The 24,354-nt window shown below is 35.5% G+C and overlaps 1 protein-coding gene across 6 annotated transcripts in view; it reads left to right on the top strand.

Annotated features, from left to right (window-relative positions):
- MTERF1 (mitochondrial transcription termination factor 1) overlaps nucleotides 1-24,354 on the top strand; it is a 341,137-nt gene that overhangs the window by 79,942 nt on the left and 236,841 nt on the right. The gene's annotated exons all lie outside the window — the stretch shown is intronic.

The following is a 24,354-nucleotide window of genomic DNA, read 5'->3' as shown; positions in this document are numbered from 1 at the left end:
GGCATTTTGAGACAATACAAATTTCCTATTTCTCATACTACTTTTGCCTCCAATTTTAGCATTTTTCAATAATATTTGCCTGAAATAGTTATAATGATGGTGTTTGCTATGTGGTGATTTTCTATTTCCACTATTTGTTTTACCTTTATTAGTGAAATTCTATAAGGAAGGACTATCATTAAATTAGTAGAGGCTTCATGAGTTCTTTCTTTATTCTACAGGTTATAGTCCATTACTGTATTTATTTTGTTCAAATATTTCTCACATTGGCCTTTGGGAGCCCTTTACGTTTAGTGCCCGCATGTTTAGCCACTACTCTAAATTCCTTCTCTATAGTTGTAACCATTTATTTTCAAAAAGGCTCCATAAAACACCATTTTTAATAGGTTCTTATTCACATAGATAATAGGAGATCTTTCTTGGCTTCTAAATATGATACCATGTCCTATTTTGAAAAAAAGCAGTTCCTAATCTGTCATACTCCAGATTCATTGCTACTCTAGCACAATTTTTGCCACAGATTCACTTACATATGTCAAAGACTATTCATGATAAATATTCCATACAGGCAGTAGGGATTCAATTTTTTTTGGTCTTTTAATTATCTTCAATTTGATTTAATTCAACAAACATTTACTTAAAGACACAATGGAGAGAAAAAGTGGAATGAAACTTTTTCTCTGATCTCAACGAACTTGCTATGGTGTAGCTGTACAGCAGGAGAATGACAAGTATTTGAATAAAATGTAATAGAACATAAATAAGGATGAATTCTATTCTAAGTCATCAAATGCTTATTGAGATAGAGTGATGGAGAGGAACATGGCAGGGAAGTAGGGGCCATGTGAGATCTTTGATGTTTACTGAGAAAGGACAAAGATATCAATGTTAATCTGAAGTTAATATTTATCAGACAACTAATTTCTTTTGCATATTGGCATTTATCCTTTTGAGACTAAGTTTCTTTTTAGTTTCAAAAATCCTGAAAAACAACATTTCTACAACTAACTGCTGAGATGGAACTGACGTTGACATGGAAATGATAATCTAGGGTGTAATGATAATGGGTTAATTTTATATCACTTTGAATTTTACAATGGATTATCACAACCCTGGAGTGGGAATGTTTTATATCATTCCCTGCTCTCCTTTGCTACATTTCTCTTGGCAAAAGTAGAACCAATTCTCCATGCTCCCTAACTGGGTTGAGAAAGAGCTGTTGTCCATAAATACCCCAAAACAGATGACTGGATCAAGAAGATGTGGTGTATATACACAATGGAATACCACTCAGCAATCAAAAAAGATAAACTCATACCATTCGCAGCAACATGGATGGAGCTGCAAGGGATTATGCTCAGTGAAATGTCAGAAGGAAAAAGAAAAATATCAGATGGTTTCACTTATAGGAGGAACATAGGGAAACCATGCAAGGGATCAGAAAAAAAAGACACAACTAGCAGTCAAACTGTAAATTGGAGACATTCATTAGGGGAGGGGGAAGAAAAGGATAAAAATGGGAGGGAAGAGCACAAGTCTATGGTGATGGTGCATGGGTGAATTGGTAGTGGTAATCTTATGGAGACAACAACTGAGAGGAGAAAGCAAACATTGTACAAAAATCAACAATGATATAAACCTATATAAACAAACAAACAAATAAACAACCCAAAAAGAGAGAGAGAGAGAAAGAGCTGTTGTCATGATATCCTCATAGGAATTACCTCTGTAGGGAACAGGATAATGAATTCTAGGATGGGGATTATATTTTTCAACAATAAGAAAATATTTAGACAGTTTTTGGAAGGTGATGTTGATGGTAGTAGGGGACTTTTCACTGTGCTTCATGTAAATAGTTGTTCTTTTTTGAAGTGACTTTTCTCTTTTAACAAGTAATGCAACCACCTCTGGGATTCCCTTGTCTCTGTTGCTTTTGGTACCAAGGCATTTGTAGCTTCTGAACACTTGGGGTGAGGATATTTGGTTTCTAGAGGTTCTCTGATAAATTTTTTGATGCTTTAAAATTCGTCAGAAGGAAAAAATTGCCTCTTACTGTCTGTTGTAGAATAAGGCAGAGAAAATACCATGTGCCTTTATGCAGAAAATAATATGAAACTAGGCAGCATGAGAGAGAACTTATCTTGGCATGTGGGTATAGGTTTCCCAAAGTGTAATTTTGAAAGTTCATTATATGAACTTAATGCATATAAAACAGATGAAAAAAATTGGTTCAGAAAATTATTTATTTATTACTAAATAATTTAAATGCTACTAGCACCTAGACATGTGGTAATTGTCCTCTTATGAGGAACATAAATATTCATAAAAAATCCTTATATAATGGATTTTCTATGTATGATTTATGTTCAGATATATAGAATGTTTAGGAGAATGACTTACTTGTGATTTGATATATATAAAAAACTTAAAAAATATTTTGAAAATTATTCCCTTCCTATTCTATTTGTTTTCTTTTTTTTTTTTTTTTAATTAATAAATTTTATTTTTGTTTTCTTCCAGCTAAGATTGTTAAGAAAACATAGAGAGGCCACCCTGGTGGCGCGCAAGGGATTAAGCACCTCACTATGAAGCAATCCACAGCCTCTGTAGCATGAGTTCAATCCCCGGCTGGCCAGGGAGAAACCCACATGGCGCAGCAGACCTCTCCTGTCTTCCCTGCTCCTCCCCTCAGCAGTGTATTTCAGTCATTCTGCCTGTTCTGTTCCCCGCTCTGTCTCTGGTGGATCCTCTCACCGCCCCCCCGCATCTCTGTCCTGTACCCCAGCTTTTGTATGCATAAATAAATTAAATCTTAAAAAAAGAAAGAAAGCATAGAGAATTAAATATATACTTGATTTGCGTAACAAGAGAAATCAGAGAAAATTTCCCTTAAACCTCTGTTCAAGTGATGTAAAAACTTTTACTGATTTTAAGTCCCGAGTTGAAGTTCTTTTGTTACATGTTTGTGGATACACACACAAACCCCAATCCTAAAGATGAGATGGAAATGAGCCTATAAGAAAATAACAACTCAGGGCCTCCCTGGTGGCTTTAAGACACAGCACTATGAAGCTATCCACAGCTACTGCAGCACGAGTTTGATCCCCAGTCAGGGAGGTGATCCTCATGGTGCAGTAGACCTCTCCTGCCTCGCCTGCTGCTCCCCTCAGCAGTGTATTTCAGTACAACTGCTTGTTCTGTTCTCCACTCTGTCTCTGGTGTATCCTCTCACCCACTGCATCCCTGGCCTATACCCCAGCTCTTATATGCATAAATAAATAAATCTTTTTTTAAAAAAGAAAATAACAACTCAAAAGTGGTAAAGTAATGACTAATAGTGTAACATCTGTGGCGTCGTTTAGTGTTTGATTTGTATCACGATGAATCACCTTTAAAAAGTCCTTTTTACTTAGGGGGGAAGGATTCATCAAGAGCAAGAGGTTGCTTGATGATTCTTGGTTTCTTGAAGAGTTAGACTGTTTGGCCGGAGTTATGGAAAAGGGATTGTGTCACAAGTCAAGTTATGGTTTCAGGACTGCTTCCAAATAATCCTGCTTTGGTTATAGGGGTAAACAGCTGAGGATTCTTGAAGCAGTCTTTTTTGGTCATACAATTTAATAGGCAGTGGGTCTAGTGCCAGTGATTCCATTTCTAAAGGATTTTTCTTTGAAATGTTTGTTCCTCAATACATTTTACCAGCCAAACATATGCCTGTGATTTGAAATCAGCTTAAAAATTTTCTTTCACACTTTGTTGTTCATGTTTAGTTTGCTGCCATTAAAATACAGGATAAATTTGTGTTGTTTCTCAAATTCCTACAGGGATTTTACCACTAGGGGTACTTCTCATGGGTAGAATTTATTATCTCTGACTCTAGGTAAACACTTGGAAGTTGTTTTTTCACTAAACTTGTTTCTGGGAAAGGGATAAAAGAAAATATGTTCAAGGTTACATAGAATTTGAATCTTCTCTTTTACAGTTTTTTAAAAAATTGATTTTTATTTGTTAATTGTTGTCTTAGTAGGTTAAGTTTTTTCTTTGCTGGGGATATATGTGTTATTCTTAAATAACATATTCCTCATGCATGCTTTTCTTTTTCGTTTTAAAACTTTCTTACATCATTGTTTATGTTTGTAAATGATTTGAAATCTCCCCTCAGGTGTAGTCCCTGTAAATATCTTACCACCACATCACCTGTAAACCATCACGTAGCCCCTTGTGCTCTTCCCACCCCTGTTTTGATCCCTTTTTTTTCCCTTTCCTTGCTTTAAGCCTCAGATCTGTAGTGCCTACAAGTTTTGTCTTTTTTTTTTTTTTTGACCCTTTGTTCGGTTTCCCTATGTTCTTCCTATAACCATCCAAAATTTTTCTTTTTCCTCTGACTTATTTCACTGAGCAGGATCCCTTCCAACTCCATCCATGTTGCTGTGAATGGCATGAGTTTAGCTTTTTTGCTTGCTGAGTAGTATTCATTGTGTATATATACCACAATTTCTTTTCTTTTTTTTTTTTACTTTATTTAAATTTTTTAAAATTTTATATATTTTTTACATCATTTTTCATTTTTTTCACAATTTCTTGATCCAGCCATTTGTTTTGGGCATTTAGGTTGTTTCAATATCTTAGCTATTGTAAATAGTGCTCCAATAACACAGGAGTGCAGGTTTCCTTTTAAATTAATGTTTTTGTGTCCTTTGGATAGATTCTTAGGAGTGGAATTGCTGGGTCATATGGTAGATCCATTTTTAATAATTTGGAGGTCTCCACATGGCTTTCCAGAGTGGTTGGACCAGTTTGCATGCCTACCAGCAATATATGAGGGTTCCTTTTTCTCCACATCCTCACCAGCATTTGTTGTCAGTTTTTTTTTAACATGAGCCATTTTTACTGGTGTAAGGTAGTATCTTATTGTGGTTTTGATTTGAATTTCCCTGATTATAAGTGATGTGGAACATTTTTTTTATATGCTTATTGGCCATCTTCATTTCCTCTTTGGAGATGTGTGGGTTATTTTTTGTTTGTTTTGTTTTTGTTTTTTTAGTTTTTCTGCTCATATTTTGATTGGGTTGTTTACTTTGTTTTTATTGAGTTATGTAAGTTCTTTGTAGATCTTTGATATAAGTACTTTATCAGTTGTATGGAGTGCAAATATTTTCTTCCACCCTGTAGGGTGTCTTTTCACTTTGGTTATTGTTGCTTTTGCTGTACAGAAGCTTTTTAATTTGACGTAGTCCTAGCTGTTTATCTTTTCCTTCATGTTCCTTGCTCAGATGTTTCTGAGATGTGTGTCATGGAGTGTTTTGCCTATGTTTTCTTCTATATATTTTATTGTTTCAGTTCTTACATTCAGATCTTTTTTCCATGCTGCTTACTTTTAAACATACAATTCTCATATATGAATTTTACTATGTCACAAAGCTGATATCTTGGAAAAATATTGGATTTGTTTTCTCTATTTTGATTTTTACATTGTTTCAACTTTCTTTTCAGTTAAATCAGATCTCACCTATCTCTCTCTTACTTTCAAAAGATACCCATTTGCCATAATTGTTAAATTTGGTGTAGATGTTCTTTCTATAAGAGGTTGTCCTCATTTATGATATTAATTCATTCAGTGCACATTTTCTGTGACTTCTATGTGCTAAGGTTTGTGTAAAAAGGAAATCAGATAAGGTTAAATATGTTATGGGTTTTGCCTTCAGCTCATGATCTAGGGAGGGACATGGCATATTAATCATCTCTTATGTAATAAAACATGTTTTAGTGGCTCAAATATAATACTATTGTGACATAGATGAGTTTAATTTTGGGGGAGACTGGAAACAGTCAAGGCTATCTATAGGAGACAATACGTGAAATATATCCAGACTATGGTAAGCTGTATTCTCAGTTTTGAAAGACTGATGGTTAATTAACTCACAGTGACCCATCCTGGTTAAATAAATTTTTGTTATCTACTAGTTATAACCTCAGACTTTGTGACTATATGATTTTCTATTAGTAGGAGTAATGGAAATATTGTGTTACATCTTTGTATTGATTCACATCTTAAGAAAAAAAGAATTAAGTAGGTATTAATTGAGGTTTAGAGATTTGACCACTAAATACTATTTTTCTTTTCCTGATAATGCTTATCTCTTTATAACAGAGCAATTGAAGAAAAGTATCAGAGTTTTCTATTGTGAATGGGAAAAAAGATGAACATGGAGAGAGGAGAGGAGAGAGTGAAAGAAAGTAGACAAAATGATGGGATGGCTGTCAGGAAAGGGAGCCAGGGGAATTTCCTGTAGTACTGAGTGGTTTTACTTAGTGTTGTATGTTTTTTGGAGTAACTTTGAAAGGACTAGTGGGCTTGTGAAGGGGGAGCTTTCAAGTCATGGTTTGCTTTTCCCACTTTGAGAAAAATGCAAATAGTTTTACAGGGAGAAATTTTTTAAAAAGTACTTTCATACAAAGATCCTTTCCCAATTTTAGAACTGAAGCTCTGGGATAGACTTTCAGAAAGTTCTGATATGAAGTTTTGCTTTCAAAGGCTTTTCACTTGACTCCAAGAGAATGTAGTATTTTTAAGAGAATGTAGTATTTTGTCCTTGACTTAATTTAAAGAGGTGAATTTATATAGTCCAAGGGAACAATTTCTCTAACTTCAGGGGAACAGAATAAGGAATTGCCCAACTAACAACACAATTATCCCCTTGTTTTACTAGCTAACTCCCTGCTCCATGCTTTTTGTGTCAGAGCCTGTAGTGCTAGGGGGAAAAATAAACCTACTCAAATGTGCCAGAGGCCTTTAGAATCCTCCTGAAAGCCAACTGGTTAGATGAATCATTAAATGTCTTTCCACTCAATCTGCTCAGCACTACATTGCCCTGGATCATATCCACATTCCTACCTTTGACTCTAAATTAAGGTTAAGACTTGCTTGCTTCTTTTGGCACATTCTCATATCGCAAGCACATTTTGTGATATGTCCATCTGCATGGCTATCTAAATAAGAGCCAGCTTAGGGGGAGTGTGCTGAGAGTTCACTTAAGATTCTTCACTGGCTTCTGTCTGCCCCTTCTAGGTTGGCAGTCACAAATGAAGTTAATCATGACTGTATTAAATATGGTAGAGTGGCCTGGTCATACCTTACACCTGGGAGTGTTGAGTCTTGCTCTGAGTCAAATGCCCAGTCCTGTTTTGGTGCCTTGGATTTTGAGCTGTGTTGATTTGTCCTCATGACAAGTCAACAAATCTTAGCTAAATAGTTTGTGGTATATTATTAGGAATGTTAGATAAGGCAGTTCCATGTAACTCCTATCAATGTGCATTCTTGGATTGAAAATAAGCCAGTCTCTTGACAATATGGCGAGAAAGCCTCAGAACTGGCGGGTTGAGAACTATGAGAAGTGAAAATGATATGTTGAGACACTTTGAAGGGCAACTATGTAACCTCTGACTTACTAATGCAAAAAATATGAAGGCTCTAGATGCTCATAAAAGTATAAATGGTAACTAAACCACCACTTCTGACAGTTAAAGATAATTCTGTTTTTTCCAGATGGTTACCTAAGTAATTAAAATAATAACTGTGCTAATTTGATGTGTTAATGTATTCTCTGTAAGCCATAATGGAAGCCATGACATTCCCAGTCTGCAATCAATAGTGATATTAAGAAAGGAGAAAAAAAGGATTAGTTGTTAGTATTGATAAACATTTAATTAATTCTCATAAAAAAGGGCAAATGCTTGTGGGGACATGATCCCTTATTGATTTTTAGAGGGTACCTCCAGAGAACCACATGCCAGGTACAAACTAAAAGTTTTTCAAGGACCAGTCATCTAATATTTTGCATAAAAGCAATGATGATTTCATCAGAACAGCGAAGAACACAAAATGATGTGTCATAAGTAATCTTAATCATTAATTAATAATGAAATGGTAGTAGAGCAATAACTTGTTCTTATTTAACTATTGTGATATAGCCACCTAATTGCAACTTAAAGAGGTGCAATTTCCAGCTTTAAATTATGACAACAAATATAAGTAAAAATTATAAGTAAAACAAAGGGTATTAAAAGATAACAATTATAAAGGGAAGAGGATAGAAAAACCTGGAATTTTTCTGGTTATGTTAGTTTTTGGTGGAGTTTAGAATTTTACATAAGGTAATCAAGGAAGGCCTCAATGAGAAGAAGATATTTAAGCAAGATACTTGAACAAGATGAGGAAACAAGCCATGAGATTGGAACTGGTAAGGCTACAAATTACTGTCAAAATTTCAGCTTTTATTCTAAATAAGATGGAAACCCATTGATGGTTCTGAGCAAGGGAGAGACATGTTTATAATTTTTTGTAAAAGGATCAAACAAGCTGGTTGTTGAAAATAAGTTTTAAGGTATTAAGATGTAATCAATTAGACCAGCTGGAAGACTTTTTTATTAATCAAGATAAGTGATAGTGGTTAAAGGAAAGAATAATCTGTTAAGTGTGCGACCAAGGGAGTACCTAGAATACCCTAAACTATTAAGGGGTGCACACACTGAAAGGGATTCAGCCATCTTTGTGCATAAAGGCTAAGAAAGCATACTTTTTTTTTGAAGATTTATTTATTTATGCATATAAGAACTGGGGTACAGGCCAGAGGTGCGGGGGCTGAGAGGAATCACCAGAGACAGAGTAGGGAACAGTACAGGCAGACTGACCGAAGTACACTGCTGAGGGGAGCAGCGGGCGAGTCAGGAGAGGTCTGCTGCGCCATGTGGGTTGCTCCCTGGCCGGGGATCAAACTTGTGCTGCAGTGGCTGCGGATAGCTTCATAGGTTGCGTCTTAACCCCTTGCGCCACCAGGGAGGCCCAAGAAAGCATAATCTATGTAAAAGGTCTTTACTGTGCAGAGAAAGGAGAGAAGAGAGGACATTCCTAATAATAGTTTCCCAATAAAACATCCTAAATTACCCATCTCCTCATGGTAAATGCCCATAGTTGGTCTGAAGCAGGGCCACTGAAGCCCACTGAAGCTTGCCACAGTCTAAGATACCTCTGGTAGAGAAGCACCAGAGAGGGGTTAGGCAGGTCTAGGACAGAGGGAGAGAGAAAATTCAAAATCAAAGTACAAATCAAAATAATGGCTGCCATTTTCTCTATCAAGGATAGTCTCCTCATGTGTCTCTTACCCAGAAGAGATTCATATTCCTGGGTGCAAGCTGAAACTAGAAAAGTAAGAGGGCCCAACACCACATGTGTTTAGTTATAAACCCAAGCATAGCTGCATAACTCCACTCGTAGTTCCCAGTGACTCCCCAACCCCCACTCAGGAAGTCATATTCATGATATTCTAGGAGTTGTGGTGTCTGTGTCTAAGTTCTTTTCATTATGAAGGTGGGATGGAGTCCATAAAAATGTTAGTGTTCATTTAAAATGTGTTTGACTCAGAGTTTGCTTCTTACTCCAACATAATGAGGGAGGTGAGCAAGTGATTAAGTTCAGGATATATTTTGAAGGTGAATTCAACAGAATTTGTCTCTTTTTCACTCAGTCATCCAATGACAAACTGGATGTGAGAATTACTCTGAAGTTTTTGGTTGGACAAATATAAAGATGGACAGAGGTTTATAAATGTTTTTGAAAAAAAGAAATAATGGCCCCCAAAGAGAGTTGTTCATGGGGGAGGGGGTATGTGCACCAAGACTCTAGCGAGGTTAGACTTAATATCTAACCTAACTGCAGTTTCAAACTCTCCAAAAGTAGAATTTTAAACCTATCATTATGGAGTTTCCTTGTTGGTACTAGTAATAAAATCTGTATGATAAGGACTCCCTTCCCCTGAGGGAAAGTGACTTTGCCTGAAATAATTTTTCTTTTCTTTTGCTAATAACCTTTTCATTCTCTTTATCTTTTGTGCAAGCCCATTACAGAGGCTTTCTATATTGGATACGGTCAGATTCATGAACCATTTAATAAAGCCAATTAGAGATGTGGAAAGAAGGAAGGAAGGAGAGAGGGAGAGTGGGAGGGAGGAATAGAAGGAGGAAGGGAGAAAGAAAGAATGACCTTGAAACTTGACTTTATTATTTAATGCTGGACCCCTGTTATTCTCTGCCAGAGAAGTTTAATTTTGAATTACCAAGGACGAGCAAACATATCCATTATGCAGTGCCTCTTTAGATGCAGGTTTTTGGAAATTTTATTCTTAAGTTTTCAGATGATGGGTCATATGTGCTCCCCACCTCTGACATGGTAAGGAGTAGTTGTCTGGCTTTATTAAGTGGAAATGGGACTTTAGTAATGAAGTAATCCTTGTGATTATAATTTAGTTCTGCAGCAGAAAGATGGACAGATGGCTTATGTATTTCACTTGATGATGTGTATTTACCTTTTGGATGTAGATTTGTTCATTGAACAGTAGCTTAAGTTTCATTATAAATAGCAAATGACCTTTCTCCAATAACTGAATAATTGTTAATAATTGGACAACTTAAAGGACAATTTATTTTTACATTTTACTTTTTTTTTTTGAGAATGGGGGGATCTTGTAATAAGAAATCTCTTTCCTATCCTGCTTCTTAATCAAACTCTAAAAATTTAGGAATTACTGATATTTTGCCATGGTTTTGCCTTCTCAGGAAGACAGCCATTGGGACTTGAATGGAACTTTGGACTAAACTTAAAGTGTCTCTCCTCTCCCAACCTTATAGAGTCAATTTTGCGGTCAAATTTTGCATCAATTCAAATACTGCCTTCCTCATACCTCATCCAGAAGTCTACTGAACTGCTTTAGCATTGCCATAAATACATAAAGAATTAAGTGAGCATGGCCTCCATCACTTATTTCATTTTAGTTGTTGATATACCTCTGAATTATATGGCATTGTAAACCAGTTACCTCACTAAAAAATTAAGTAATTTATATAAAAAGAGAAAGAGGATTATTTATTAATGCTGAAAGGGCCAATTCAATAGGAAACAATAGTCACACGTAATAGAACACCAAAACACATAAAACAAATTTGATCAGTTTAAATAGATAAACAGATTTTAATACATCTCCAGATAAATGATAGACCAGTTATAAACAACAACAACAAACAAACTGGTATGGTTATAGGAGATTTGAACAACACCATTAAACAACTTCATCTAATTGATATAGAGCGCTACAACAACTGAAGAATGTTCATTCTTTTCAAATGTCCATGCGGTATTTACAAAGGCAACCTTTATGTTGGGACATTAAAAAAATGTCTCAAAAATTTCAAAGGATTTAAATTCCATAGAATAGTCTTTCACCAAAGTGGAATTCAAGTAGAATTTAATTATGGAAATGACTAGAAAAGTCTCAAGTGTTTGGACATTAATTATCACTCTTCTTAATAAATCTTGGGTCAAAAAAGAAATTTCAGTGGATGCCACAAAATATTTTGAGCTGAATTAGAAACAAAACAGTTATCAAACCTTGTAGGATACAGCTAAAACATGCTTAGAGGGAAATTTATCATCTTAATTCATGTGTTAGGAAAGTAGAAAGGCTGACAGTCCATTTTGTAAGAATTAATATGAGAAATAATTGAGAGGAACTTCCCAAACTTGAAGCAGGAAATGAAAGTAGACATACAGAAAATGAGGAGGATGCCAAACTATCATAACAAAAGGAAAACTAAAACAAGATAAATAGTAGTAAAGCTTACAAAAGTCCAAAAAAGAAAAAATGAAGCTAATAAGAGGGCAAGAAACAGATAACCTATAAAGGAAAACTGATCAAGCTAACATCAGACTTCTCTAAAGAAACACCATGGGTGAGAGAAAATGGAGTGACATAGTAAAAAAATTTCTAAGATAAAAAATGCCAGCCAAGAATATGTTATCCTGCAAAGCACTCCTTTCTATGTGAGGAAAAAATAAGGATCTTCTTGGACAACAAAAATCTTCAGAAATTTGCCACTACTAAACCCCCATTCTAAGAAATAATACAAGAAGCCTTAAAATCTAAACCAACAGAGTAATGAATACAAAGAACTGAATACAGTATTTAATAGAACCACAAAGTGATGAACAAAATGGCAATATCAGACTTCCATGTATCAATAATCACTCTAAATGTGAATAGATTAAATTCACCAATCAGAAGTCAGAGAGTAGCAATTTTTTTTAAAGATTTATTTATTTTTATACAAGAGCTGGGGTAGAGGCTAGATGCGCAGGAGGGTGAGAGGATTCACTGGAGACAGAGCAGGGAACAGAACAGGCAGAATGAAGAAATACACTATTGTGGGGAGCAGCGGGCGAGACAGAAGACGTCTGCTTCGCTATGTGGGCTTCTCGCTGGCCGGCCAGGATCGAACCCACACTGCAGAGGCTGTGGACGGCTTCGCAGTGCGGCGCTCAACCGAATGTGCCACCAGGGAGGCCCGAAAGTAGCAATTTGTATTAGAAAATAGAATCTAACACTCTACTGCCTCCAGGAAATACATCTAACTGCTAAAGATAAATGTAGATTAAAAGTAAAGTGTTGGAAAACCATTCTACAAGTAAATGGTCCCCAAAAGAAGGCAGTGGCAGCTATACTTATATTGGATAAAATAGACTTCAAGCTAAAAAAGGTGACAAAAGATATAGACGGACTCTATATAATGATCAAGGGGACATCAGGAAGACATAACACTCATTAATATGTACTCACCAAATGAGGAGCACCAAAATACATTACACAATTACTATCACTCCTGAGAACAGATATTTGAAAAAGTACATATGTGGTAGGAGACTTCCAAAACCCTACTTCAACAATGGACAGATACAAGACAAATTAACAAGGGCACAATAGCCCTAAATAAGGACCTAGACCTCATGGTTGTAACAGACATCTGTAGGACACTGTACCCCCCATTAACCAAATACACATTCTTCTCAAGTGCACACTGAACATTCTCCAGGATCAATCGCATGATGGGTCACAAGACAAACATCTACAGGTACATGAAGTTCAAAATCATACCAATTATCTTTGCTGACCATAAGGCATCAAACTAGAAATCAGCTATGAAAAGAAAGCAAAGAACTCCCTCATTATATGGAGACTGAACAACATGTTATTGAAAAACCACAGGTTAATGGGGAAAGCAAAGAAATTAAAAAGTACTTTGAGATGAATGACAATAAGAACACAACTTTCCAGAATTTATGGGACACTGCAAAAGCAGTATGAAGAGGTAAGTACATAGCAATACAGACCCACATCGAGAAGCAAGAATGAACCCAAAAATGTAATTTCAGATCTTGAGGATCTAGAAAAAGAGCAATTAAAAAAGACAACCCCAAAAGCCAGTAGAAAAAAGGAAATGATAAAAATTAAAGCAGAACGAAATGAAATAGAAGTAAAAAGATAATCCAAAGATTAATGAAACTGAAAGCCGATTCATTGAAAAAGTAAACAAAATAGACAAACATCTAGAGAGAGGTGAAATTGCAACAGACACAGCAGAAATCCAGAGGATAATTAGAAATTGCTATGAACATTTATAAACAAACAAGTTCAACAATCTAGATGAGATGGACAAAATGGACAAATTCTATGAATTATACAGTCACACAAAACTGAACAAAAAAGAAATAGAAAACTTAAACAAATAAATTACAAGTAGTAAGATTGAAACAGTAATTGAACCCTCCCCCAAAACAAAAACCTAGGACCAAATGGTTTCACAAATAAATCCTACAAAACATTCAAAGATAAACCAATGCTAATCTGACAAAAACCCTTTCAAAAATCAAGAAAGAAAGGAACACTACCAAATACACTTTACAAGGCCAACATAATTACACTAATACCAAAACCAAACAAAGACAACACAAAAAAGAAAACTGCAGACCAATCTCCCTAATAAAAACAAATGTAAAAATCCTCAATAAAATCTTACAAACAAAATCCAACAGTGCATCTAAAGGATAATACACCATGACCAAGAGGGATTATTCCAGGGACACAAGGATGGTTCAACATCTGAAACTCAATTAATGCAATTCACCACATCAACATAAAGAAAAATAAAAACCATAGGATAGTATCAATAGAGGCCAAGAGCACTTGATAAAGTTCAACAAGTTGAAAAACTTGGAATGAAAGGAATATTTCTTAATAATAATAGCTATATGTGACAAACACACAACTAATATCATTATTAATGGTGAGAAACTGAAAGGTGTCCCATTAAGATCTGGAATAATTTTTTCAATATAGTACTGGAAGTCCTAGCTGGAACAATTAGACAAGAGAAAGACATAACAGGAATCCAAATAGGGAAAGAAGAAGTAAAACTTATTATTTTCAGGTGATATGACTATATATGTGTGTATATATATATATATATGCCTAAAAAATCCACAGAAAAACTAATTAAGACAATATACCAGTTTAGTAAAGTAGAAGGTTACAAAATCACAAAAATTAGTAACTTTCCTCTATATAAACACTCAATCTGAAGAGAAGAATAGTAAGAAAACCATCCATTTACAATTGTATAAAAAAAAAAATACCTGGGAGTAAGCCAGGAAGTGAAATATCTATACAAGGAAAACTACAAAAACAGAAGAAATAGAAGATACAATGAAATGGAAAAGAAGAAATAGAAGAAAATACAAAGAAATGGAAAGATAGTCTCTGCTCCTATATTAGAAGAATTAACATTATCACAATGGCCAGCCTACCAAAAGCAATTTATAGAATCAATGCAATTCCAATGAAAATCTCAATGACATTCTTCAGAGAAATAGCACAAGGATTGTTGAAATTCATATGGGAAAAAACCCTCATATAGCAAAAGCTCTCCTGACTAAAAGGGAGAAGAATGGAGGTATTATACCCCCAGACTTCAAACTGTATCACAAAGCCATAAGAATAAAAACAGCCTGGCATTGGTACAAAAACAGATACAGAGACCAATGAAATTGAATTGCCTAGGGAAAAAACACATATATGGTCAAACTAATCCATGACAAAGGATCAAAGAGTATACAGTGGAATAAAGAAATCCTCTTCAATAAATGATGCTAGGAAATTAGACTTTCACATGCAAAAAAAAAAAAAAATGAAGCTAGAGTACTCCCTCACACCATACACAAAAATCAGCTCAGAATGGATAAGAGACTTGAATGTAAGACCTGAAGCCATATAATATATAGAACAAAACATAGGCAAAACACTCCATGACATACATCTCAGAAATATCTTTGAGTTCGTATCTCCAGAAGTGAGGGAATGAAGGAGAAGATAAAAAGCTGGGATGACATCAAACTAAAAAGCTTCTGTATAGCAAAAGAGACAGTAACCCAAATGAAGAGACATTGTACTGAATGGGAGAAAATATTTGCACTCCATACAGTTGATAAAGTACTTATATCAAAGATCTACAAAGAACTTACACAACTCAGTAAGTTGTGTAAACAAAGCGAAAAACCCAGTCAAAAATTGGGCAGAAAAGCTAAAAGGACACTTCTCCAAAGAAGAAATGCAAATGGCCAACAGGCATATAAAAAATGTTCAATTGCACTTGTAATCAGGGAAATGCAAATCAAAACCATAATGAGATACCACCTCACACCAGTGAGACTGTCTCATATTAAGAAAACTGGAAACAACAAATGCGGGCAAGCATGTGGAGAAAAATGAACCCTTTTACACAGCTGGTGTGAATGTAAACTGGTCTGGCCACTATGGAAAGCTTTGTGGAGGTTCCTCAAAACACTAAAAAATGGACCTAGCATGTGATCCAGCGATTTCCCTCCTAGGAATTTACCCAAAGAACACAAAAACACTGATTCTAAAGGAAACCTGCATTCCTATGTTTATTGCAGCACTCCTTATAATAGCTAAGATATGGAAACAACCTAAATGTCCCAAAACAGAAGAGTGGATTAAAAAGTTGTGGTATATGTACACAATGGAATATTACTCATGCCATTTGCAATAACATGGGTAGAGTTGGAAGGGATTATGCTAAGTGAAATATGGCACACGGAAAAAGATACATATTGGATGGTTTCACTTATATGTGGAATATAGTGAAACTGAACAAAAGGTCAAGAAGAAGATAAATTGTGCAAGCTGACCATAGATCTGAGGCATAAAGCAAGGGAGGAGGGAGGAGAGAGATCGAGAGAGAGATGGGGGAGGGAAGAGCACAAGGGACGATGATGATGGTTCATGGGTGACATGGTGGTGGGAGAACTATGGGGACTACACCTGAGGGGAGAAACCAAATACTGTACAAAAATGAACAATGATGTAAGAAAATAAATAATACAGGGCCTCCCCGGTGGCGCAGCAGTTGAGTGCTGGGTTGCGAAGCTGCCCGCAGCCTCTGCAGCGCTGGTTTGATCCCCGGCCACCAGGCGAGGGTCCCACATGGCGCACAGACCTCTCCTGCAGCCCGCTGCTCCCCTCAGCAGTGTATTTCATCGGTCTACCTGTTCTGCTCTCCCCTCTGTCTCTGGTGAATTCTCTCACCCTCCCGCGCTTCTGACTGTACCCAGTGCTTGTATAAATAAATAAATAAATAAATAAATAAATAAATAAATAAATAAATAAATCTTAAAAAAAAGAAAATAAATAATACAAAACAAAAAAAATTATAAAGAGCCACTTAAATCCAAAGAAAGTATGAGGAAGGAAATATTGGCGATAAAAGCAGAAACTTGAAATGGATAACAGTTACTTGCACAAGTTGCTGTTTCCTTGTCTTTAAAATTGCTACAGAAATTGAACCTATATCATTGGGTTATTGTGAGACTTAGGAAACAAGTACATGTAAAATCTTTAAAATTATGACATATAAACACTTAAATATTTGCTGCTGGTGGTACTACCATGGGTACTATTATCACAAGATTGCTGTAAGCACATATTCTTACTTTAGGATATATATGGTAATCACATGTGCCATGATGAATCTAGAAGTTTTAAAGCAACTGGTACCTAGTTTCTCAGTTTACATAGGGACATTCCTATGCAATGGGAGATAGAATATGATGGAAAATCCTTTTTAGTATAAATCATATCTCTGCTGAAATTCTTCCCATTGCATTTCGGGAAAAGCCAAACTCCTTATCATGTTCAATAGGGATGCATTATCTTACCTTTGCCTGTGCCTTTAACCCCACCTCCTTCCCGTTTCTCATTATGCTCCAGATACTTACCCTTATGGAGATTTTATACTGTTTCCTTTAACAGAAATTGTGTTTCCTTAGCTCCTTCAATGATAGATGTCTTCTTTTTCATGAGTCAACATACATGTAGCCTTTCCAGAGAGGACTTGTCTGACCACCTTACTGTAGCTGGGTTCCTTGTCCAGCATCTGAGGATTTTCCTTACAGACCATTTAAATTTTACAGTTATTCATGTGTTTACTTGTACTTTGTCTCACCCATTAATCAAACAATTGTTTCTTGAGGTTGGGATTCTTGGTTACCTTACCAATGCACTGATAGAATCTACTCTCTTGAAGTACCTACTACTACATAGTAGATACTCAAAATATTTTTTGCCTGAATTATTGAATCTGTTAGGATTGCCGTCTTGGTTGTCTAGATGACATCTGCTGTCTTGTTTCTACTCTGAGACCCGGAATATGTTATGACTATTCCAAATTATCTGCCCTAGTGAGAAAATTGGTAAACTCCATTAAGAATTAGGCAATTTCTTTGTAGGGGTGAATTTATGATGCGACAGTGTTTCCTTCTTCATGTAATTGTGGAATAATACATGTGATTCTCTTCTTTGAACACTTACTGTGATTCTTTGTTATGTAGGACCCTCTTCTCAACTCCTTGATTTTACTCTACCTAACGCTACACTAAAAATCTTTTAGAAGGTCCAGGATAAAAACAGTACATTAATTAAAATGATGCTTGCTCTCTTAAAATTTAAATTTGACAATGAACAGGCTCTGGTTGCTACTAAGCAACATTGTCAGCACTAAATTACATGTCTGTTATGGTTGCTCAAGAAAGTTTGTTCCATTGATTTTAGCACTGATTCTCTTACTCTGGAAAATATAAATCGTTGCTGAAATTATGGTGTTGTTTCTTTCGTGAATTCTCTTGATATTGACCTCAGGCTATGAGATATAGACAGAGAAGTATGCTTATGCCAGCAGAGATTTCTTCCTTCTGCTCTTTCTGAAGCTTGTGGGCTTTGAAAATCAAATATGTGAACACTTCTGGATAAGCCCCTACTAAGTGTATAGTGTGATACCTGACTCTTATTTTAGTGATTCAATCTCCTTTATTTTTTATAGCTGAAGATTCCATATAACTTACTGCAGTTAGGTAGTTGCTTTCATCTCTATGGGAACATGTACTTTGTTAATACCAGGATATTCCTTTTAAGAACAGCATAACCTTCAGGGCTCATTTATGATGACTGATTTAAAACAGACATTTGCCTCCCCAGGAGAGGTTTAGATACTATTGAAATCTGATCTGTATCAGGTATGATACCTGTTAGTTTGAGTGAGCAAAGGAAAACTAAGTAAGAAAAATTTTTTTTGGCACAGAATAGTATGCCATATGCATTTGGATAAATGGAGGTCAACACTGGTTTGAAATTAGGCAAGCTACTTAATATATTTCTGGGCTCCATGTTCCCTCAAGTCCCATAGCTACATTGATCTGTTATTTGAAGATAAGTGATCCTGACATTTGTGGAAAAGAATGTCTTGTTTACATTGTGCAGTATGTCCTGGGGCCTTCCTCACAATTACTTCAGGGAGGGCAGTTTTTCCTCTGGTTTCTTTTTCCTGCAGAAAGTAGCTTTAGATTAGAGAGGTTGAAAAATATATCAGCTCAGGTCTGGAAAGCCCTGTGTTTTTTAGATCACTCTTCATTTTTACATGAACATCAAACTAAATTTTGTATTTGAAGAAATAATTTTATCCTAATACTGAGCTCCAAATGTAGGAAAAACAAACTCAGAAGGAAAGCATACCTTTTATTTGAATACAATCCTATAACTCTGCTTGTGGACACATTAAAACCGATGAATCCCATTTCTGAAAGCAGACTATCTCCTTCACATGTCACTCAGGATTTGATTGCTATTACTGTTTAGTAGTGTACCTGCTTTTTCTGATTTTATTAATTGCAATTTCTCTACTAACATTAGAAAAACCTTCAGAACAGAAACTCCCTATTTTTTATGACATATATTTTATTTATTATTATTATTTTTATTTTATATATATATTATACATCATTCTTTCTTTTAAAAAATTCTTTATTTATATATATTTTACATCAGGTGTAGTCTCTATAGAATTTCCATGACCAATTCACCCGTGCACCATCACCATAGTCCCTTGTGCTCTTCCCTCCCCTGTTTAACCCCTCTCTTCCTCCTCCCCTGCAGAATGTCTCTTATTCATACTTGTCTGTTAATTTTGTTTTTAAATTTATTATAATTATTTTTTTTCCTGATCCCTTATTTGGTTCCCCTCCATTCCTCCTATAAGTGAAACCATTCAATATTTTCTTTTTCTTACTGGTTTATTTCACTGAGCATAATCCCTTCTAGCTCTATCATGTAGCTGTGAATGACATGAGTTTATCTTTTTTGATTGCCGAGTAATATTCCATTGTGTCAATATACCACATGTTCTTGATCTAGTCATTTATATTTGGGCATTTGGGTTGTTTCCACAGTTTACCTATTATAAATAGTGCTGCAATAAACATAGGAATGCAGGTATCCTTTTGAATTAACGTCTTTGTGTCTTTGGGTAGATTTGTAGGAGTGGAATTGCTGGGTCATGTGGAAGCTCCATTTTTAGTAGTTTGAGGGACCTCCACACAGCTTTCCATAGTGGTTAGGCCGGTTTTCATTCCCACCAGCAGTATAGGAGAGTTCCTGTTTTTTCCACATCCTAACCAACATTTGTTGTGTCCTGTTTTTTTTTTTTTTTTTCCCCTAAAGATTTATTTATGCAAGCACTGGGTACAGTCAGAAGCACGGGAGGGTGAGAGAATTCACCAGAGCCAGAGCGGGTTGCAGAACAGGCAGAAGGACCAAAGTACAGTGCTGAGGGGAGCAGCGAGTGTGGCAGGAGAGGTCTGCGCGCCATGGGGACCCTCCCTGGCAGCCGAGGATGGAACCGGCACTGCAGAGGCTGTGGGCAGCTTCACAGCCCAGCACTCAACCGCTGAGCCACCGGGGAGGCCCTGTTTACTGTTTTTTAATATGTGCCATTCTCACTGGTATAAGGTGGTATCTCATTGTGGTTTTGATTTACATTTCTCTGATTAGAAGTGATGTAAAACATTTTTTCATATACCTGTTGACTATTTGCATGTCCTCTTTGGAGAAGTGTCTTTTTAGCTCTTCTGTCCTTTTTTTGACTGGATTGTTTACTTTGTTTTGTTGTGTCTCCTCAGCTCTTTGTGATCAATTCCTTATCAGTAGTATTGTGTGCAAAAAGTCTCAATCAGTAGGCTGTATCTTTGTTTTGGTTAATGTCTCTTGCTGTACAGAAGCTTTTTAGTTTGATGTAGTCCTGGCTATTCATCCTTTAATTTACTGTTTTTGTTTTGGGGATATGCCTTTAAAGATGTTACTGAGATGTATGTCATGTATTGTTTTGCATGTATTTTCTTCTATATATTTATGGTTTCAGGTCTTATGTCCAATTCTTTTATCCATTTTGAGTTGGTTTTGTGTATGGTGTGAGGTAGTAGTGTAGCTTCAGTCTTCTGCATGTAACAGTCCAGTTTTCCCAGCATCATTTTGAACAAACTGTCCTTGTTCCATTGCATATTCTTTGCACCTTTGTCAAAGATTAGTTGTCCATAAATATGTGAGGTTTTTTTCTGGGTTTTCTATTAGATTCTATTGGTCTGTGTGTCTTATTTGTTCCAGTACCCTACAAGTTGTAATTATTATGGCTTTATAGTATAGTTTGAAGTCTGGGAGTGTAATGCCTTCATTCTCCATCTTTTTAGTCAGGAAAGCTTTGGTTATTTGAGATTCTTTTGTGGGTTCCATATGAATTTCATCAATATTTGTTCTATCTCTGAAGAATGTCACTGAAATTTTTATTGGAATAGCATTGAATCTATAAATTGCTTTTGGTAGGATGGCCATTTTGATAATGTTAATTCTTCCAATCTATGAGCAGGGGATGTCTTTCCATTTCTTTGTGTCTTCTGCTATTTAACAATGTTTCATAGTTTTCTTTGTATAGGTCCTTAACCTCTTTTGTTAGGTTTATTTCCAAGTATTTTTTTGTTTGTTTCATTTATAAAAGGGATAGTTTTCTTGATTTTCTCTTCTTTAGATTGATTGCATGTAAGAAGGCAACTGATTTTTGTATATTGATTTTGTATCCTGCTACTTTACTAAATTGGTTGATTATTTTGATTACTTTTTTGGGTTCTCTATGTGTTTTATATTGTCTGCAAATAGTGGTAGTTTTACTTCTTCTTTTCCTATTTGGATTCCTTGTATGTTTTTCTCCTGTCTTCTTGTTCTGACTAGACATCCAGTATTATACTGAAAAGCAGTGGTGAGAGTAGACATTCTTGTTTAGTTCCAGATCTTAAGGAAAAGGCGTTCAGCCGTCTACCATTGAGAATGATATTGGCTATGGCTTTGTTGTATATGGCCTTTATTATGTTGCTTCTATCCTGAGAATTTTGAGGGCCTTCATAATAAATAGATGTTGAACTTTGTCAAATGCTTTCTCAGCATCTATTGATATGATCATTTGACTTTTAGTTTTCTTTTTGTTGATGTCCTGGATTACATTAATTGATTTTTGGATGTTGAACCATCCCTGTGCCCCTGGAATAAACCCCACTTGGTAATGGTGAATTATCTTTTTGATGCATTGTTGAATTCTGTTGGCTAGGATTTTATTGAGGATTTTTGCATCAGTGTTCATTAGAGAGATTGGCCTGTAGTTTTCTTTTTTTATGTGTTGTCCTTATTTGTTTTTGGTATTAGTGTAATATTGGCTTTATAAAACATACTTGGTAGTTTTCCTTCCTTCTCAATTTTTGGGAAGAGTTTGTGTAGGATAGGCACTAGTTCATTCCAGAATGTTTCGTAGAACTCATTTGTGAAGCCGTCTCAGCCTGGGCTTTTGTTTTTGGGAGGGTTTTGATTACTGTTTCAATTTCATTGTTTGTAATAGGTCTGTTTAGGTGCTCTATTTCTTCTTTATCGAGCTTTGGATGATTGTATAGTTCTAGGAATTTGTCCATCTTTTCTAGATTGTTGAACTTGTTTGCATATAACTGTTCATACTAATCTCTGATTATTATTTTGATTTCTGCTGTGCCTGTTGTAATTTCTTCTCTTTCATTTATGATCCTATTTATTTGTGCTTTCTCTTGTGTTTTCTTTGTGAGCCTGGCTGGAGGTTTGTCTATTTTGTTTATTTTTTCAAAGAACAAACTTTTGGTTTAATTGATTTTTTGGATTGTGTTTTTAACTTCTATTTCATTTATTTCTGCTTTGATTTTTATTATTTCCTTTCTTCTGGCTTTTTTTTTTTTTTTTTTTTTTATTCTTTTTCCAGTTCTTTAAGGTGGGAGATCAGGTTGTTTCTTTGAGTTCTTTCTTGGTTCTTGATGTGGGCCTGTATTGCTATATATTTTCTTCTTAAAACTACTTTTGCTGTACCCCATTCATTCTGGAGAATTGTGTCGTCATTGTTGTTCATCTCAAAGTATTTTTTAATTTCTTCTTTGATCTCTTTGATCCAGTGGTCTTGCAGTAGTGTGGGTTTCAATCTCCATGAGGTAGGAGGGCTCCTTGCTTTCTTTACATGGTTTATTTCTAGTGTGATGCCTTTATGGTCAGAGAAGATACTTGGAATGATTTTGATCTTAGTTTATCTGTTGATGTTTGACTTATGTCCCAGTATGGGATTGATCCTGGAGAATGATCCGTGTGCACCTGAGAAAAATTTGTACTCAGATTTTTTTGGGTGCAGTGTCCTATAGATGTCTGTTAAGCCCATGAGTTCTAGGTCCTTATTTAGAGCTCTAGGGTCCCTTATTTTCTGTCTTGTTGATCTGTCCATTGATGAGAGTGGTGCATTGAAATCTACTACGTATATATCTTCTCTAATGTCTTTTTTCAGAGATGATAATAATTGTCTGATATATTTTGGTGTTCCTTCATTTGGTGAGTATATATTGATGAGTGTTATGTCTTCATGATGTATTGTCCCCTTAGTCAAAATGTAGTGACCATCTATGTCTCTTTTTACTTTTTTTTAGTTTGAGTCTATTTTATCTGATATAAGTATAGCTGTTCCTGCCTTCTTTTTGGTCCATTTGCTTGTAGGATTATTTTCCAACCTTTTACTTTAACTATGTCTATCTTTTGTAGTTAAATGTGTTTCCTGTAGGCAGCAAAAGCTTGGGTTGTGTTTTTTAATCCAGCCTACTACTCTGTGTCTTTTTATTGATGAATTTAGTCCATTTACATGTACATGTAGAGTTAATATTGATATATTGGCATCCATATTAGCCATTTTGTTTGTCTTTTTGTATTTCTATTGCTTACCTTATTCTGTTTTAACTATTCATTCCTCTGTTGGTTTTGGTTTTAGGGCTTGTAATATTATTTGGAGTGGGGGGTTTAGTAATAATGGATTTCTGGAGATTCTGTTTGTCTGAGAAGGTCTTTGTTTTTCCTTCATAGAGAATGGAGAGCTTTGAAGGGTAAAGTATTCTTGCTGGCATTTGTTGACTTGAGTTTGTTAAATATCTCACTCCATTCTCTTCTTTCTCAATAGTGTTTCTTTAGAGAAGTCTGATATCAACCTAAATGGTTTTCCTTTATAGGTTGTCTGTTTCTTCACCCTCGTCAGTTTCATTATTTTTCATTGTCTTGGACCTTTCAAAACTTTACTATTATGTGTCTTGCTGTAGTTTTCCTTTTATTATGGTAATTTGGTGTTCTCCTAGCTTCCTGTACATCTATTTTCATTTCCTTCTTCATCTTGGGAACATCTCTTCATTTATCTCCTTGAATAGTTTCTAGGTTCCTTTGTATCGCTCCTCATCTTCTGGGATTCCTATGACTTTTATATTTCCTTTCCTCATGGCGTCAGATAGTTCTCGAAGTGTTTATTCTTTTTTCTTTGTACTTCTCTTTTATTTTTTGGTTCTCTTTATGTCTGTATCTTTGGGAGTACTGATTTATTCTTCCATTTCTTCCATTCTATTTTCATGGCTTTTCCCAGAATTCTTGAGCTCCTCAGATAATCTCTGGCTATCCTCTAGTTCTTTCACTTACTTCCTCAATTCTTTGATTATATTCTTATCTCTTTCTGTGTTTTCTCTTAACTCTTTAATTGTTTTCATTATGACCT

This window comes from Talpa occidentalis, unplaced genomic scaffold, assembly GCF_014898055.3.
Source record: "Talpa occidentalis isolate TD23 unplaced genomic scaffold, MPIMG_talOcc4v2.1, whole genome shotgun sequence".
Classification (NCBI taxonomy): Eukaryota; Metazoa; Chordata; class Mammalia; order Eulipotyphla; family Talpidae; genus Talpa; species Talpa occidentalis.
The sequence above is the reverse complement of the archived record's forward strand: the minus strand, read 5'-3'. Positions and strand labels throughout refer to the sequence as shown.